Here is a 17,981-nt window from a genome sequence, read left to right on the forward strand (position 1 = left end):
TCGATGAGAAGCACAAAGAATTCAGCGATGACCCAAGGAATGAGAAGGTTCATTGATTGGTACTTGCGTGTTCTCCTAATGAGCATAGATCTCATACAAGCATGCTTCCCCACTAGCACATTTGGAAGCCCAGCTGGGAAAATTATATTTATCTTCAATGACATGCAGACATGCTTTTACCTCAGAGCAATGGAAATGAATCTAATTCACACGTGGTGCCTATAAGTCCTTGTCCTCCCGATATGATATGAATGTAATCTTTGGATTTTGTTTTAACTAACCCATGCCGTGATTTAGAATGCAAGTGCACATTATAAAACAAATGCCAAGTGTGAAAGCCGGGTATATAGACCCTCAAGCTATAGCAAAGACAGTGGAAACTGGATGACAAAGAGCTAGCTGCTAGAAAGACCCTTCGGGAGAAAGAGGACATTCATGTGAAGAAACTAAGGCAAGAGTCCCTTAAGGTTTTGGCATACATTGCCCTGGCTTTTAAAAATCTCCAACAACACTCTACTATATGGCTACCATACAACTTTGAGTAAGTTCAACTCTATACTTAAAGCTTTGTTTGATATATTTTATTTGATGCAAAAGATCTTATCTAGTTCTATGATTAAATCCATATAGCAACCACTGGATTTGTATAGGTGTCGATGTCGGGAGGAGCATGACATGGGTCTTTGACTCAATAGATAGGGACCCGGTGACATACAAAGACTTCATATCGATTCTCAAGATGTATACATATTGACAGTCCTCATTAGCTTATATGTTTGTATACATACTTGTAATGTTCACTTTTGGATACTAACAAGTTGTATTTGCTAAAATAATTCGAACATGGCATTTATGTTCTATGTTCATTAACATCACAGAAGGCATGATCCAGTAAGAAAGGAAAGGCTGGCTATAAAAACACTATGTATAGTAAGTGTAACTTACTTTAGTACTCCATTACATGGCTATCAAAAGCATTACTTAACATTTCCATATGTAAAACACACAGTGCCCCAAGTAGAAGTCTGGAAGTGTACATTGTGGATACTATGTATGTTCTATGATGAGTAACACCGGTGCCTATAGGAGATACCCCTTAAGGGTAAGTTTGAACCTCTTCACCCGTAGTATAAAAACTTCATACATGATATGAAATACTAAACCAAAACTTATTCTCTTGTAGTGGAAAGAAGAGAAAGAAATGAAAAGAGATCCATACAAGGATGACCAACTCTTAGAGCTCGTCGGTGACCTTTGCAACATTATATTGGACCAGATTATACATGTCAAAGGCACCTACCATGACTGAGATTCTGACTTAGGTAGAAATTCTCAGTACCAACACCTTTGTGAGACTGAAAGGCTAGCTCTAGGCCATTGATAACAATGTGTATGGAATTTGACATTGGTCATACCTTGTGGGACGGTTTGGACTTGTGGAACGAATTAGACTTGTGAATTATATCTATTTAATGATGGATTGTATGTATTCTTGTGAATTGGACTTATAATGGTAGTTTATATAATGCTCTTGTGCTTGTGGTCAGATTTGAATTATATATATATGTTCTGATCGAATTTGAATTATAAATTTGATTTTTTTATGGAAAAATGTATTATAGTGGTGGTTCTAGACTGAACCGCCCCTACAAACAGGTATTATAAGGGCGGTTGGTACTACGGCCGCCCCTACAAATCAATTTATAGGAGCGGTCTGGAAACCGCCCCTACAAATGCATGATTTGTAGAGACGGTATGGTAGGGGCGGCTGGCCAAGCCACCTCTACAAACCATCACTAGCCGCCCCTACAAATGCTTATTGTAGTAGTGTGATCAAACTTTTGTTAACTTAAATTATAGGCAAAATTTATTTGCGGACAGTGAAAGTGAGTTTGCTTTGCCAATGGACACCGAAAACGATCAATTTGCTGCCGAACAATCTAGTTTATGCTAAATTTGCTGAAGGACACTAAATGGATTAAAATATTCATTTCTATCCCAGGAGGTGAGAGTGACGTCTTTGCACCTGCCTCTTTCTTCTTCCTCTCTCTTCCTTTTCTTCTGCTACGGTGAGTTTCGCGCATGTGGCCTCCTGTGTGCTTGCCGGTGGTGGCCTCCCGTAGCCTCTTATGTGCTCGTGGGCACCTCCTGCGTGCTGGCCAGATGGGTCCATGCCCGCGCCTCCTACGTGCTCGCTGCTGGTGGCGACGGTAGCGGTGCAGTGCCCACGGTAGGGCCCGCACCCACAACCAGCTTAGCCTGAACGGTGGCGGCCAGCCAGACGAGGTCCACGCCTACGAGATTGCCGATGGTTGGGGGCAGTCTATGCGGCGGTGGCCAATCAGGCGAGACCCACGCTCGCTCACCCGCCCATGGCCGCCACCTAAACCCGCGCTAGGATGCCGATGGTGGCTAGATCCTATGCACACTGGCGGCCTACGGTGGCCCGTGTGCTCTTACCCGAGCTCAAACGGAGCGACGGATGAAGAACAACTGAGGAAGAAGAAAGAGGTACGGCAAAAAGAACATTTTACCTCTCTTGTCTCACCTCCTGAGCCAGAAATGAATATTTTAATGTGTTCGGTGTCCTCCAGTAAATTTGGCACAAACTAGAGTGTCCAACAGCAATCAATTTTTTTCATTATCTGCTAGGCAAAGTGACTTCACTTCGCTAGCAATTTTTGCCCAAATTATATGTGATAAGAGAAATTAACGGTAAACGTGTGATCTTAAAGGCCGCACCAAGTCCAATCATGTCTTCTAGGTTGATACGAAGGGAGTACTTCCTCCGTCCCTAAATAGCTATTGCTTTTGGTTTTCGTGGCATAAGTTTGATTGGATTTGTTGAAAATGCGTGCAATATTTGTATCTCTAAATAAATTTATGTTAAAAATAGATTCAACGATCTATCTAATGATACTAATTTTGTACCATAAATATTAATGTTTTTATACATATTTAGTCAAAGTTGTTTCTCGATGTGCGAAAACGACATTTATTTAGGGACAGAGGGAGTAGGTGTTAGAGACCTTTTAACTTGCATGCTGATATCTGCTATGGTCAAAACATCGATTTCGTTCGTGCTGATGTAAGTTTAACTAGAATATAATAAAGTAGCAATGGTTGGAATACATGCATCTAAGTGTTTTTTCTTCTTTCATGGAGTAAGCTTGACTAGAATGCAATGGAGTAATGAAGTTTAGATGCACCTAGGCAGCTTGGTTTTCTATCTCTTTCCTAGAAATTAAATGTATGCGTATCTGTTTATGCATGCAGACGTAAGTTTGACCGGGGTGCAATGAAGTAGTGAAGTTTGGATGTATCTGAGCAGGTTTAGTTTTTGTTTTCCTCCATGGAAATTAATTTTGTTTGCTACATAGAAAATAAATATATTCACATCCATTTGAGCAAGCAGGTGTATGTTTCACTGGAATGCAGTAAATGTAGTATAGCTTAAATAAAGCCATAACAGCTTCTTCATGGAAATACATGTTTGCACATGTGTTTGTGTATGAGAAAGTAAGCTTGGCTAGAATGAAGTAGTGAAGTTTAGATGCACCTAAGCGGGTTGTGTTGGTCAACGCATCAGTTTCTACATGTGACAGCCAGTTTGTTTCGAAAACAATAAAGTAGTGAACTTTAAAGGCACCTAAGCGTGTTTTGTTTTTGTGTTGAATCATGGAAATTGGCTGCATAGCCGATTGTACGGACAAGTGGGGTGTGAGATCACTACCTTCGAGACTCTTGCAGTCAACGTGGCATAGATAGTATGTCAGAAGGTGCACGTAGGCTCGTACTTGGATTCTAAGCTTTGGCACAGTTTGCAAATGTTTTATAATTCAAGATAAACACTAGGTTCCATAGTACTCTGATCCTACTAACATTTTTCTCCAATTAAGGAGCAATACTCATAGGAAAAAAATAGAGTTTGTGTCAAGGTTATCTCCTACAGAACACAAGTCATCGTTCTCGCTATGGGTATGTTTGTTTGGGTTTCTGAAGATGATACATGTACCTTGCCTATAGAATGTTCTATTAAAATCATGAAGAGTTGTCTAGTTTAGGCATAAGTTGCTTCCACTAGGCCACCAAATTTAAGTGCCTAACTCCATTGCAAGTGTTATCCATGGCAATCATAGGGATTAGCAAATTGATCTCTTAAGAATGCAACAAAAATTCACAAGCGGCAAGGTAATCAACAATATTTCCATGCCAAAACCTATTACTATTTTTTGTACACATCCTATTTAGTCTTTAATTAAATTTAATATATTCTTCTACATTATTTATATATCTTTAATTAGAAATACTAGTACATCAACCATGCTCGTATATTTGCTAGAACCTCAAGAGTCATCAACATTAGATATTCTTGTTTAATACCTATGACTAATGAAAATTGTTATCTTCACTGATCTCTGTAATCGTTTTCTAAGACAATACATGTTTAGATACTATGTATATCTATTCAGTTGTGATTTACTTCATTTGTTATTACATCCATATCTATAGTTTTCCTTCCTTGGTATGGCATCTCCATGTGTCTTGAATAAGCATTTAGTTGGCACCTTAGCTTTATGTTGTGGTGGTTCTGGTTGTTGCCTATCTCATAACATCATAAATCTAGATATTTGTTTTAGCAAATGTTTGTCCACAAGTTAAATTGAAACTTTTATGATTATTGTACCTTTTATTTAAAACACTTATTTGGAATGTTGTTAAATAATAATAATTTTAGGTCACAACAACACACATAGCCATTTGTGACATTTCATTTATGTCATAATATCTTGTATTTATGTCATAGTTCAATGTAAGTGACACATGTGACAAAAATGTGTACGTCACCTATCAAGACTCTCTAACCATGGTTTATGACATTTATGAATTTTGTGTCAAAAATCTATGACGTTATCCTATATGTCACAAAGATTATGACGTTTCTTACATCACAAATTCATTGATCATGCCATGTAGGATAAAAACGACATAAATGTTGATGTGGCGCTCACATGACAACTCTTGTAAATGTCATAAACAAAAATTTGGCCTGTACCAAGACTAGTTTTCAGCCTAGCCCATTTCAACATGAATGATTTTACTAGCCCAATATTTTTTAACCTCTAAAATTTTAAAACTCATCATATGACCAATATATTTTAGGCTCATCCCATGCCACTTTTCTAAGGTCAACCCACTACCAAACGCGTTAGGAAAAGGATAAATCTTAATAATTCTAACAATAATTAGAAACATCTAGTTTTTATTAGGTAGACTCAAATCATCGTCCACGATAATAGCCATTAGATCTATTGAATTTATAAAAAATCACCTACCTCTGCCATTATGAAAAATACATAAAGTAACCCCCTAATTTTGCATCTAAATTACCAACCTTTGCCATTACACAAGATAATTTAAATAGCCCCCTAAATGTATATATAAATTGCCCACATCATGAATGATAATTCAAAATAATTCCCTAAATTTGAATCTAAATTATACACTTTTGTCATTATGAAACATAATTCAAAATAACCCCATAACATTGCATCTAATTGCCCATCTTTTCCATCATGAAAGATAATTTAAAACAATCTTGTAACTTCTTATTTGAATTATCCACATCTACCATTATAAAAGATAATTTAAAATATCCCCTATTGATTTTATAAATTTCATAGTCCTTATAAAAGATAATGCAAAGTAACCTTTTGCATTCAACCTACCCATATTCTCCCTTTATCCCCATTTATCTATTGTTTTGTTGTTCTACCCAATACATGCAAGATTCTTTGAACTTGGACATATATGACATCTAGGTACATAGAACATGCTTTGAATCAAGACTACTAGAAGCATAGCTACAACGACACATAAATGGGGACAGAGGGAGTATGTCATTATGAAAGATAATATAAAGTATTAAATTTTTATATTTATATATACTTCAGCATAAAAGTTAAACCAAAATATCTCTCAAATATACATGTAAATAATAACATATGTTATTACTGAAAGTAAATTAATATTCATAAAATACGGCATGTATATATATTTCTAAATGATAGTGTCGGGGTTATAATCCCCGTGTATCTCAAGGCATTGATTAACTAGCCGGCCGAGCGGCCCATGGCGCATTAGCTAGCGAAGGCCTGAGTGACCGAGGCCCAGCTGTGCCAAGCAAAACAGGCCTAACACCAAGGCCAGGGTCAGCCAGGACCCCTCCTTCTATTCTAGTCGCACGACGCATAAGAGACTCACGACCTCTCCACCGTCCCGACCCCAGGGAAGAACGGGGAGAGGTCACACCTAGCCAAACCTGCCCCACTCTGACAAGAGTAGGCACACCGCACTAACCCCATAAGGACCGAGGGGACAGTGGTCACCTTAGTTCGGCCAGACGCCACCCCTGTTCCACGTAGCACGGAAAAGACAACACCACTCAAGGCGGTGATGGCTGGTATGTAGCCCACCATCCAAATATGGCCCAATAAGACGCTTGTATGATTCTACCCACTTTAGGATAGGATCAACAACAAAGACCTTGACTTAGAGGCCATCTGACTCGGTAGGAGCCATGACCCCAAAGATCAGGATCGTGGCCCTTAGCTCGTCAAACCAACAAGGCGATCGGTGACCTAGGAGCGGCTACCAAATCCTGTATGATGCCCTAGGAAACCAGGAGGTGATGACAAAGACCATGGCAAGGACCATGTTGCACAGGACAGCTGGCAAACCACCACCGTGCCTACAGTGCCACCATGGCCAGCATAGTACACACCATGCCACAACGTGGCCACAAGACCATTACGACAACCACATCTAGATGTGCTCCACAAGATGGCATAGCTTGCAAGCCAAGTTAACTAGGCCCTCCCTCAGGCTCACGACCCTTTTGGTCGGGAGAACCTTGTTCTTTGTACACACCCTAGCCTCAAACTCTATATAAGGGCAGTCAGGGCACCCATCTTGAGGATCTAATATTCATTCACTCATTCTCCACCATAGAAGGGCTCATGAATGTGGCAGAACCTCCTAAGGAATCGGGCCCACATGCACCTATCATTGTCTCAATAGACCTTTGATAGCGTACATGAGTTCCCAACAACTTAACAGGTCTGTCGGGTGTCCTTGGGAAACCCGAATCATCCACGTTTCTTTTTCGAATAGGATCCCAATCATAGATATTGCAGATTACAACAGTTTATTCAAATATATACATCAGAGTAAAGATAGCAAAAGTCTTAAGATAACATAGTTTACAAACCAGTTGTTTTCAAACTTACAATACCATAAGTGTCATACAACCATAGTAGCGGAATAATATTACATTAACATTATTTATCAAACAAACTAGTGCCTTGTCCAAAGGCCATTCATCACTCCTCATCATCATTGACTTCAAACACAGACATGCAGCAGGGACCAAAATAAGCCTACGCATGTGACTCACCTGCAACAAGGGTTAACAAACCCTTTCAGTCTGTCCATCTGTTTGCGGATGACAAGCAGAACTACGGATAAGTTTAGTTCCTAAAGACTCATGTAGACTTTTCCAAAACTTGGATATGAACAATGACCCTCTGTCAGAGACAATGGTCTTGGGTACCCCATGTAGACTAAAGATTCTATCAAGATAAAGCTTTGCATACTGTTCCACTTGATATTTATCTCTAACTGGTAGAAAGTGAGCTATCTTGGTTAGGCGATCAACAATAACCCATATGGAATTGTAGCCTACAGATGTCCTGGGCAACCCCACGATGAAGTCCATACAAATATCTTCCCACTTCTAGGATGGAACTGGCAAAGAATGTAATGGACCTGCAGTCTTCATATGAACCGCTTTGACTCTCTGACAAATATCACACTTGGCTACATATTGAGCTATTTCTATTTTCATTTTGGTCCACCAGTATCTCTTTCTTAGATCATGATACATTTTGTTGCTACCTGGATGAATGGAGTATCTGGTAGAATGAGCTTCATCAAGAATCTGCTTTCGTAGCTCTAGATTTTTGGGTACTACCAATCTATCCTTGAACCATACGATAGTTGATTCATCAATCTTGAAATATGTTGATCTCCCAGATCTAACTTTATCCTTAATATGGGCTATGCCCTTACTTTTCTGTTGAGCAGCAATGATCTGATCTTTGATAGAGGACTCAACTATAATGTTGGACAGGGAACCTTGTTCTATGATTTGTAAATTCAGATGCTCCATCTCTTGACACAATATTCGCTGCATAGGTTCTACAATTAGGCAATGACAATGACTCTTGCGACTCAGGACATCGGCAACCACATTAGCCTTGCCCGCATGATAGTGCATTTCTAAATCATAATCTTTAATAAGTTCCAACCATCTTCTTTGCCTCATATTCAACTCTGACTGGGTGAAGATGTATTTCAAACTTTTGTGATCCGTATAGATATGACATATATTGCCCAATAAATAATGTCGCTAAATCTTGAGTGAATGGACAACAACAGCTAATTCAAGATCATGGGTGGGATAATGTTCTTCATGCTTCTTGAGTTGTCTGGAAGCATATGCTATGACTCTGCCTTCTTGCATAAGAACACAGCCAATACCAATTCCAGATGCATCACAATAGATATCAAATGGCCTCTCGATATCAGGTTGTGCTAATACTGGTGCAGTTGTCAGCAACTTCTTCAATGTCTGAAAGGCCTCTTCACATTCTGTTGACCATACAAACTTAGTTTGATTTTTCAACAGTCCAGTAATTAGCTTTGCAATTCTAGAGAAGTCAAGGATGAACCGACAATAATACCCTACCAACCCTATAAAACTACGAACTTGATGAACAGTGGTAGGTGCTTTCCAGTTAAGGACTTCTTCTACCTTGCTCGGATCAACAGCTATACCTTCAGCAGATAGCACATGACCCAGAAATTGTACTTCCTCCAACCAAAATGCACATTTGCTGAATTTGGCATATAATTGGTGATCTCTTAATCTTTGTAGAACAATACAGAGATGTTCTGCATTTTCCTCTTTGCTCTTAGAGTAGATAAGAATGTCATCAATAAACACCACGACAAACTTATCCAACTCGGGCAAAAACTGAGTTCATCAGGTACATGAAATGAGCCGGGGCATTGGTCAGCCCAAAAGACATGACTAGATACTCATATTGTCCATATTGGGTAGTAAACGCTATCTTCATCACATCTTCACGTCTGATCTTAATCTGGTGATAGCCCGATCTTAAGTCTATCTTTGAGAATACCTTAGCTCCCGCAAGTTGATCAAAAAGCAAATCAATTCGGGGTAAGGGGTATTTGTTCTTTATGGTGACTTCATTTAATGGCCGATAGTCAACACATAACCTTAAGGTTTGGTCCTTCTTTTTCACGAAAATAGCAGGGCATCCCCAAGGTGATGAACTGGGTTGAATGAAACCCTTGTCTAACAACTCTTGTAGTTGCATTTTTAGTTCTGCTAGTTCTTTGGGTGGCATCCTATATGCTCTTCTAGACACTGGTGTTGTCCCTGGTTTTAGATCAATTCTGAACTCTACATCTCGGTCTAGTGGCAGTCCAGGCAGATCATCGGGAAGACATCCGTAAACTCACATACCACTGAAATTTTCTCGGCTCCTTCAACAATAGTTGCACAGACTGTTTCCACTGTACTCTTAGGAAAGGAAAGTTGGATGAGAAGTTGGGTTTTGCTGCCAGGTGCATTTACCCTTATGGTTCTACGCAGGACATCTATGATAGCCCCATGTTGAGTTAACCAATTCATACCAAGGATCACATCTATATCTTGATCCTTTAATATCAGCATATTGGTAGGGAACTCATAACCTCCCAAATCAATAGGTACATGCTGAACTACCTCCCTTGTATAGATTCGTCCCCCAGGCGACTGTATATGATAGGGTTCTTTCGTTTCCCCAATAGCTATCCCATGCTTCACAACAAATGTATGATTGATGAATGTATGGGATGCACCAGAATCAAATAAGGTAATTGCAAGATGCTTAGCAATGGGAAACATACCCATCATTACTGGTTCTCCTTCTGGAATAGATTCCACTTGAGTATAGAAGACCCTTCCAGTTTTCTTCTTAGCCTGACCCTTCTGATTATTCTGAGCATTGCCCTTGTACTGATTCTAAGCTTGAGTAACAGGGGCTTTGGGTGCATCAGGATTGTTCTTCCTAGGATACGGACATTCTCGGGAAAAATGTCTGGGTTTACCACAATTATAGCATGGAAAATTGTGATTCTAGGGAGTAGTATTGCGGTTTGCATTATTTGTATTATTTTGCTGCTACGGTGCTTGATGAGTATAAGGCGTATTAGTTACAGGACGAATGAAGATTTGCTGCCTGGATTGGCCTTGTTGTGGGCAGAATGGCGTACGGCCATGATTCTGAGGATGGTATACTATCTTCTAACGCTTGCCACTTGATGATCTGGAAGCAAATATTTTCTTCTTCTTCGCCTCCTTATGTCGGCGGTAATTCTCCTCTGAAGCGATAGCAATGTTGATTGTCTCATGGTAAGTTGCGTTACCACAAGTTGCCATCATGGTCTGAAGTTTAGTGTTCAGGCCTCTAAGAAAATGATTCTTTTTCTTCTTGTCAGTATTCACATACTCAATAGCATACTGTGACAGGTGGTTGAAACGCCCAACATAATGCATCACTAGGTGCTCCCCTTGCTTAAGAGCCAAGAACTCTTCTAACTTCATGGTCATCACACCGTCTAGAATATAGTGTGCCCTAAAGGCATCCTTGAACTCCCTCTAGTTGATTTGGTGACCAGCGGGCTTTACTACTACCAAATTTGCCCACCAGGCACCAGCAGCTCCTCGAAGTTGCTGTGCCACAAACCTTGGTTTCTGAACCTCGGTACAGTGAATCAGCTCAAACTTTTGCTCTATTGTCCTAAGCCAATTGTCTGCTTCTAAAGGTTCTTCTGCCTTAGAGAACATCGGTGGACGTGTGTCAGTAAAATCCACATAGGTTGACTCATCATTTCCATTACGACGGCCACGATTAGGGTATGGTGCCTACTGGTTCTACGCCAATTCCCTTAACAGCCTAGCATTCTCTGTCGTTGCGTTGACGAGTGCGGCTATGGCATCTGCCATAGTCGAAGGCATTGGTGGAGGATTTGGGCACTCATCATCGTCATGCGAGCCACTAGCACCAGTTTGGGTGATAGGACGAGGCATTTGTTAGAGAAACATGATTACTTACATTATTCTTTATTGAAAGTATTTAAAAAGGTTTCAAGCTACAAAGGGTCCTTATTTATTTTACATGTCTTGTATCCCACAAGACAACCCTGGTTTTCTAGGAAAGCAGTAAAGGAACTATTACTACTCTAAGCTTTCAGTCTTCTGCAACCATGCCCATATTGAACGAAACCTCATCTTCATCTGAGAAGTACACTAACTCCTCAGAATCCTCCTCCTCTTCTTCATTCTTGACTTCTCCTGGAGCTACAATCATTTCTTCATCGGTAACTTCACCATCCCCATGAGGAGGATGAAGTTGAGCGTACAACAGGTGGACATTCTCATGAAGAATGGCATTGTCCATCTCTAGGTCTTCTACGTAGAACTCCAACTCATGGACACGTTCATTGGCCACAACCTCTTATGTCTAGGCTTTATTCTACAGCTCCATGGTCATGGTGATGCCCCTTTGCATTTCCGCCAACTCCTCTTGATCTTTGGCATGAGCTCGACGAAGAGTGTTGAGCTCCTTGTTAAGGTTCTCGACATTGGCGGGGTTGCTTGAAGATCCTTCCTCTCCTAGGTTCTTGGAACTTCCCTCACCAAGCTCATGGTTTCTTGGTGCCAATTGGTGACAAGGGACTCCATGAGGTCCGGTGGACTTGCATGCGGTTTTCTTGGTCTTTGCCATAGCCTATAGGATTTAAGGTAGGACTATAAGAATAGCTTGAGGATAACAGAGGTTAGCAAGAATGGGATTGACATTACTTACCCAACCACTATTAAGGGGAATTATTATGCAAGGTGCTCAAGCATGATGCACAGTGTTATCCTAAACGCTAAACGGTAAACAGTCGGTCACCTACCGTTTAGCCTATTATTCGGGCAAAACGGGTGTTTAAACGGGAAAAACGGCCGTTTAAACGGTCAAAACAACCGATTAAACGGAAATGGTGTACCACCGTGTAGCGTTTAAACGGTGTGTAAACGGGCTAAACGGCCGTTTAGGCGAACAGTGATGATGCATGAATCGATCTTACGAATCTAAGTACAAAAGATTTATATAATCATAAGTACTAGATTTTTAATACATAGGACAAACCTAATCATATTATCCGCCACAAACTTTCAAATAAGACAGGATTGAGTCTAGATCAAAGGTAAGAAGGAAGAATTTGAACATTTAAAATATCAAGTTTACTTTCTTTGATCCAAATCAATTTGAAGGTTTTCCAAAGTAACCTACAATGATCTTAGATGGGAACTGCTCTGATACCAGCTGTGGCAGAACCTCCTAAGGAATTGGGCCCACATGCACCTATCGTTGTCTCAACAGACCTTTAATAGCGTACATGAGTTCCCAACAACTTAACAGGTCTGTCGGGTGTCCTCGGGAAACCCGAATCATCCACGTTTCTTTTTCGAACAGGATCTCAATCATAGACATTGCAGATTACAATAGTTTATTCAAATATATACATCAGAGTAAAGATAGCGGAAGTCTTAAGATAACATAGTTTACAAACTAGTTGTTTTCAAACTTACAATACCATAAGTGTCATACAACCATAGTAGCGGAATAATATTACATTAACATTATTTATCAAACAAACTAGTGCCTTGTCCAAAGGCCATTCATCACTCCTCATCATCATTGACTTCAAACACAGACATGCAGCAGGGACCAAAACAAGCCTGCGCATGTGACTCACCTGCAACAAGGGTTAACAAACCCTGAGTACAAAGTTACTCAACAAGACTAACCCGACATAACGGGGTATAAGACTTTTAGAGATGCAGGGGTTTGGGACAAGGTAAGGATGTAGCAAAATTCAAAGTCCTTTGCCAAAAGCTTACTATTCTTATCCTATTTTCAAGTTTTTACCCCTAAGTCCTTTTAGTTCATTATCTCAAATTAAATGTACATTTCCCATATTCCAATCCTTCTCATTCCATTCTTTTCTCATATTTTAGTAATTCACCAGTCCTGCATTGCTTCTGTAATGAATCGAGTCTCCATATCCGTGGAGCACCGGCAATTCGAATTGATTCAAGTCCTAGCTGGGGATTCCTTATCACACGACATATGTAGAACTTAATCTTGCATATATCAACCTCGCTATCGGATCCTCCTATACTAAGTCATCTCCACGCCACCCGAGAGCATAGCACACCTCAAATCCAGCCACATTCTAGCCACGAGGGTACATGCTACTCTCGCCATCTCTCCACTCCTAGTGCGTGGGCATTCGTCTTAGTATTGGACTAGCCGAAGTAGGCTTACCGGAGTATGTGACCAGTACTACAAAGTGTCTCGTTCAGAAGATCCACAATGAGTGGCCTTTAAGCGACATAGCCGGCAACATTACCCAACATTCAAGATAAGTCACCCGACTAGTCTCTAGTTCATTCTACATTCTTTCTTTCTTTGGCCAGTATGCCATCTTTGATTGTATCGAAACTTTTACTTTGAAAGCCTACCATAAAGCATACTAAGCATTCTACGCCTTTGTAAATGAAAACATCTTCAAGGATGGTAAACAATTAACAAGGAAGGCAATGCATCAAGTAGGTACATTTGAATAAATCAACTTAATGCAATAAGTAAAATAAGTGATAAACTTTTCAAAGTAAACAAGGTAAGGGTTTAATGCATAAACCGGGGCTTGCCTTCGTTGACGATCTCAGGTTCCGGATCAGTACCACGATTATCGAATCCCGTGACAACCGGGGATTCTTCCAGAACTTGCTCAACTAGAATCGTTTCACTCTTGGGTTCTACATGAAATGATAACATATGCCTTAACATGATGATAATGTAAACATGATGCTTTCATGGTACATGAAATGTAAAAACACCCCGCAAATGATTTTATTTCACGGTACAATTGCAAGCCAACAAAACCAACTTGCAATCCTACCATCAAGAACCACACATGTGACTTGACCAAATGGATCTTGAAACCCTACTAGTCACAAAACATGACCAAAACAAGAACAACACTAATCAAACACTTAGGGTTTGTCTTTATTTATTTTTGAATTAATCTGGAATTAAGCCCAAAAATGAAATTATTCCAAATGACCTAAAAATTTTATGTAAGCTTCCTTATGACAAATTAGTGTACCAAAACAAATTTCATAATTTTTGGAATTATTCAGTGGCCTACAAAAATCATGGAAATTACATTTATTAATTAATGGACTGAATATTTGAACATTAAAAATATATTCAAATTTTAAGTTTCAAATTTTTAAACCATACTAGAACATGTACAGAAGCTACACACAAAATTTTAGAATTTTTGGAGCTATGAAGAATTTCCTACAAATTCCCAAAGTTTTAGCACTATTCACAAATTCAGAAAATACAAAATTGCACTGTTCTTCTTCCTCAATCGCACTGACAGCCAGGCCCCACTGTTAGTGACTCAAAGAAGACGCACGGCAGCACTGTCAGTTCCGATCGGCAAAACACGTCGACGGTGAAGCTCTGGCGAAGCAGACCGTACCTACATGGCCTACTCCTTCCCCTGAACCGATCTCAGCTATCAGAAAGGAAAAAGGTGCACTGGAGACACCTCCACACCGGGCATGGCGGACTGGGCATGACGGTGTACGGCGTAGCCATGGTGACGCTGTAGTAGGGACTAAATCTAAACGATCTTCACGTTCAGGAGCTCACTGTGATCACATAGGTAGACTCGGTGAAGACGGAGATGTACTGGATTGACGGGACCACGGTGAGACCGAGGATGGCGGAGCTCCGGTCGGCTCCAAAGAAGACAAAGTCGTGCGGCGGTGCTGATAGGCTAGAGGCGAGGCCAGCAGGTCAGGAATGAGCGGCAGGACGAGGCGGAGCTTCTAGCCAAAGCAATTGGCCCTAGATACTATGGCGAGGACAAATTGCGTGAGTGCGGGCAGGACACCGGCGACGAGCAGTCGACGGGAAAACTCCGAAATGACGACGGCGTGCTGCTATTTATAGCAAGAAGGAGGGCGTGCGGTGTTGACAGCACACGGGCGAACTTGCCACGGAGGTATTGGCATGTCACTGCGTGTGAAAGCGGCGAAATTAGATCGACGGTGACATCCGCGTGGCGCCGGCGGCAAGCAGAGAGGTGGATGTTGATTTTTGAAAGATTTACAGAACTACCACTGAGACCATTTTTCAAATTACTCTCAAATTTTCTAAAGAAGTTGAAAATCTCCAAAAATGAAAGTTGTTCAATTTTTCAAACTCTACAACTTTGCTTCTAGGGATATTTTCAAATTCTGCCTCCATTTTGAAATTTGAATTTGGGGTGCATTTGAGCATTTGAATCATTTCAAAATTACTCCAAATTTTATATGTAAACTTGAAAAACTTTGAATACCAAAGTTGATCTATATAAAATAATCTCCAACTTTGCTTTTTGCCTCAACCCCAAATTCCACATGGATTTTGAATTAGTCAAAAGGGGCAAAAAGGACTTTTATAATTTGAATTTGAATTCAAATTTGATTTGTCTTCCTTTTACTTAAATTTTGATTTTTGACCAGTAACATGGCCCATTAGGGTTATTTAAGTCAAAAGACACATGACCTCACATGATCACATGAATTTTGACCCTTGTAGTCATGATCTTTATTTAGGGTTTTGAATCACATCACATGAAATAACAACATTCTAAAATAAACCTTATTTAGTGAATGCATTCCAAACTTTATACTATATGAATGCTTTGCAATGCATATGATGATATGTCAAATTTTAGTGCTAGGTCAAAACACCAGAGGTGTTACACTGAAGCTTCCCTTCGGTCAGCCCATCTTCTAACTCTAACCCTCCTACCTCTTCCTCCATTCTTGCACCCTATTGTAAGAACTTCGAAGCATTCAAGTGAGGAACACACACTTGATCATCTTTGAGACTGGACGTAGGGCTCTGGCCTGAACTAGTATAAATCCTCATGTCTTTTGGATGCTACCATTGTCTTCCTAGAGCAGCGTGGCAATCGTATAAGTTTACTAGTCTAGTTTACAAAACACTGACAAGTGGCGCGCCAGGTAGGGGACAGATCCGCACTCTCGATTGTTGAGAAGGAAGCGATGGCTTCTCGCATTATCGGTGGACTCATTCGCAAAATGGCCCATGGTGGCCACATCCGCCATGAAACTATGAGTTCATCGGTGCCAAAGGACCAATGCCCACGTCTACCTTCAGCCGTGCTCCAGACCTCCGCTTCAGAGATCTGGACCCTGCGGTCTATGGTGGACACTCTCAGAACTACCATCAGTGGTGGCATCCTAGAGTTCACCTACATAGGGGGCCAATACCCTCCTTCACCACTGACCATGGCCAAGTCTTCCACCTAGGGAGCCAGAGGCCCATGACTCATGGTGAACCCACTCGGTGCCACTTAGGAAACCTAGCTACATCCACAAAGACTACCCCTCGTCTTCACGATTGTTGTAGTGGCTTCTACAGCAGCGGCTGAGTCACCCATTAAAACCAACCCCCATCGGGTTCTAGGGGCTACCTCTTGGTGGCGGCTCTCGCTTGAGGGACCTTCTTAGGGATGAGCCCCCTCTATCTCATGGTGGGACAGTGTGAGCTATTCCTCCAGCACTACAATGCAAAGAGTCCCATTAGAATCTAAGAACAAAAACCCGATAGTAGGAATTAGTAGCAATAGGAAACTCACCATATGCCCACACCCAAGCCTCGATGACCTCAAGGGCCACCAAGAGATAGTCCATGCGGGCATTCAGTTGGGCCACCTCATGCATAGAACTTGAGTGCAACTAGCGAGCCTCGTCCCTCTTGAGCATGAAGCTCCATATCCCTTGCCGCCCGATGGTAAGGGATAGGGGATGGGGGCTCATCGACTCTGGAATGGGCTAAGGACAGATGGTGCTAGAAAGGCCTTTGACCTTAGATGCCATCACCAGAGAGATGATCCTAAACACACCCATAATTAACAACGAACATAGTCGAGTCCAAAGGGCAACGTGAGATCACTTTCCTTTGCTCTCGCAGGGAAGACAGAAGAAGCGATGGTGACCCGTCGACCTCGGGTGACTCCTCACCAAGGCGCTTCCCGTGATCCATCACCAAGAGAAGCAACTACAAGTGCATAAGCAGAAAGGAGAAGAAGGTAATGCAGGGGATGGGAGAACAATACCTCCCACTACTCACCACCCCAGTGGATTTATAACCACAAAGACAACCTTGACAAGCAATCTAGGCCCACTACCATTACTAACCACTTTGATAATCTTGTAGAGCAGGGGCAGCGACTAGGCGAAAGGCAAAGCGGTGGCGTCCCACACAAAAACCCAAACCAGGTAGGCCCTACGTGCTTTCATTTCTTTGTATTGTTTTGATTTGCGGGCCTTCGTTCAGAAGATGCCTCGCTACTCGCGAGTAGGCGCCATCAACCCAACACAATCAAGGATGTCACATGCCCCCTAAATCTACATGTAAGAGCGACCCGCCATGACCATGACCCCAAGTCATACTTAGGAAACTTGCTCTTGGGCCAGTCCTTAGATGGACTCGAGGCCACAAAGGGATAGGGGCAGGATGAGATGGGCCCCTATGGCTCGTATCGGTGGTGCAGAGCCACACGACCATCTCACCCTAAGTTTGAGTCGTCCACTTCAAAATTGCCTGGGTTGACCCCCTCTGGTGGGGGCATCTTGCCTTCTGGCCACTGCAGAGGCAGCTGGGGACCAATGGGCTTGACAGTCGACAATTTATGGGATGTCT

This window comes from Miscanthus floridulus, chromosome 8, assembly GCF_019320115.1.
Source record: "Miscanthus floridulus cultivar M001 chromosome 8, ASM1932011v1, whole genome shotgun sequence".
Lineage (NCBI taxonomy): Eukaryota > Viridiplantae > Streptophyta > Magnoliopsida > Poales > Poaceae > Miscanthus > Miscanthus floridulus.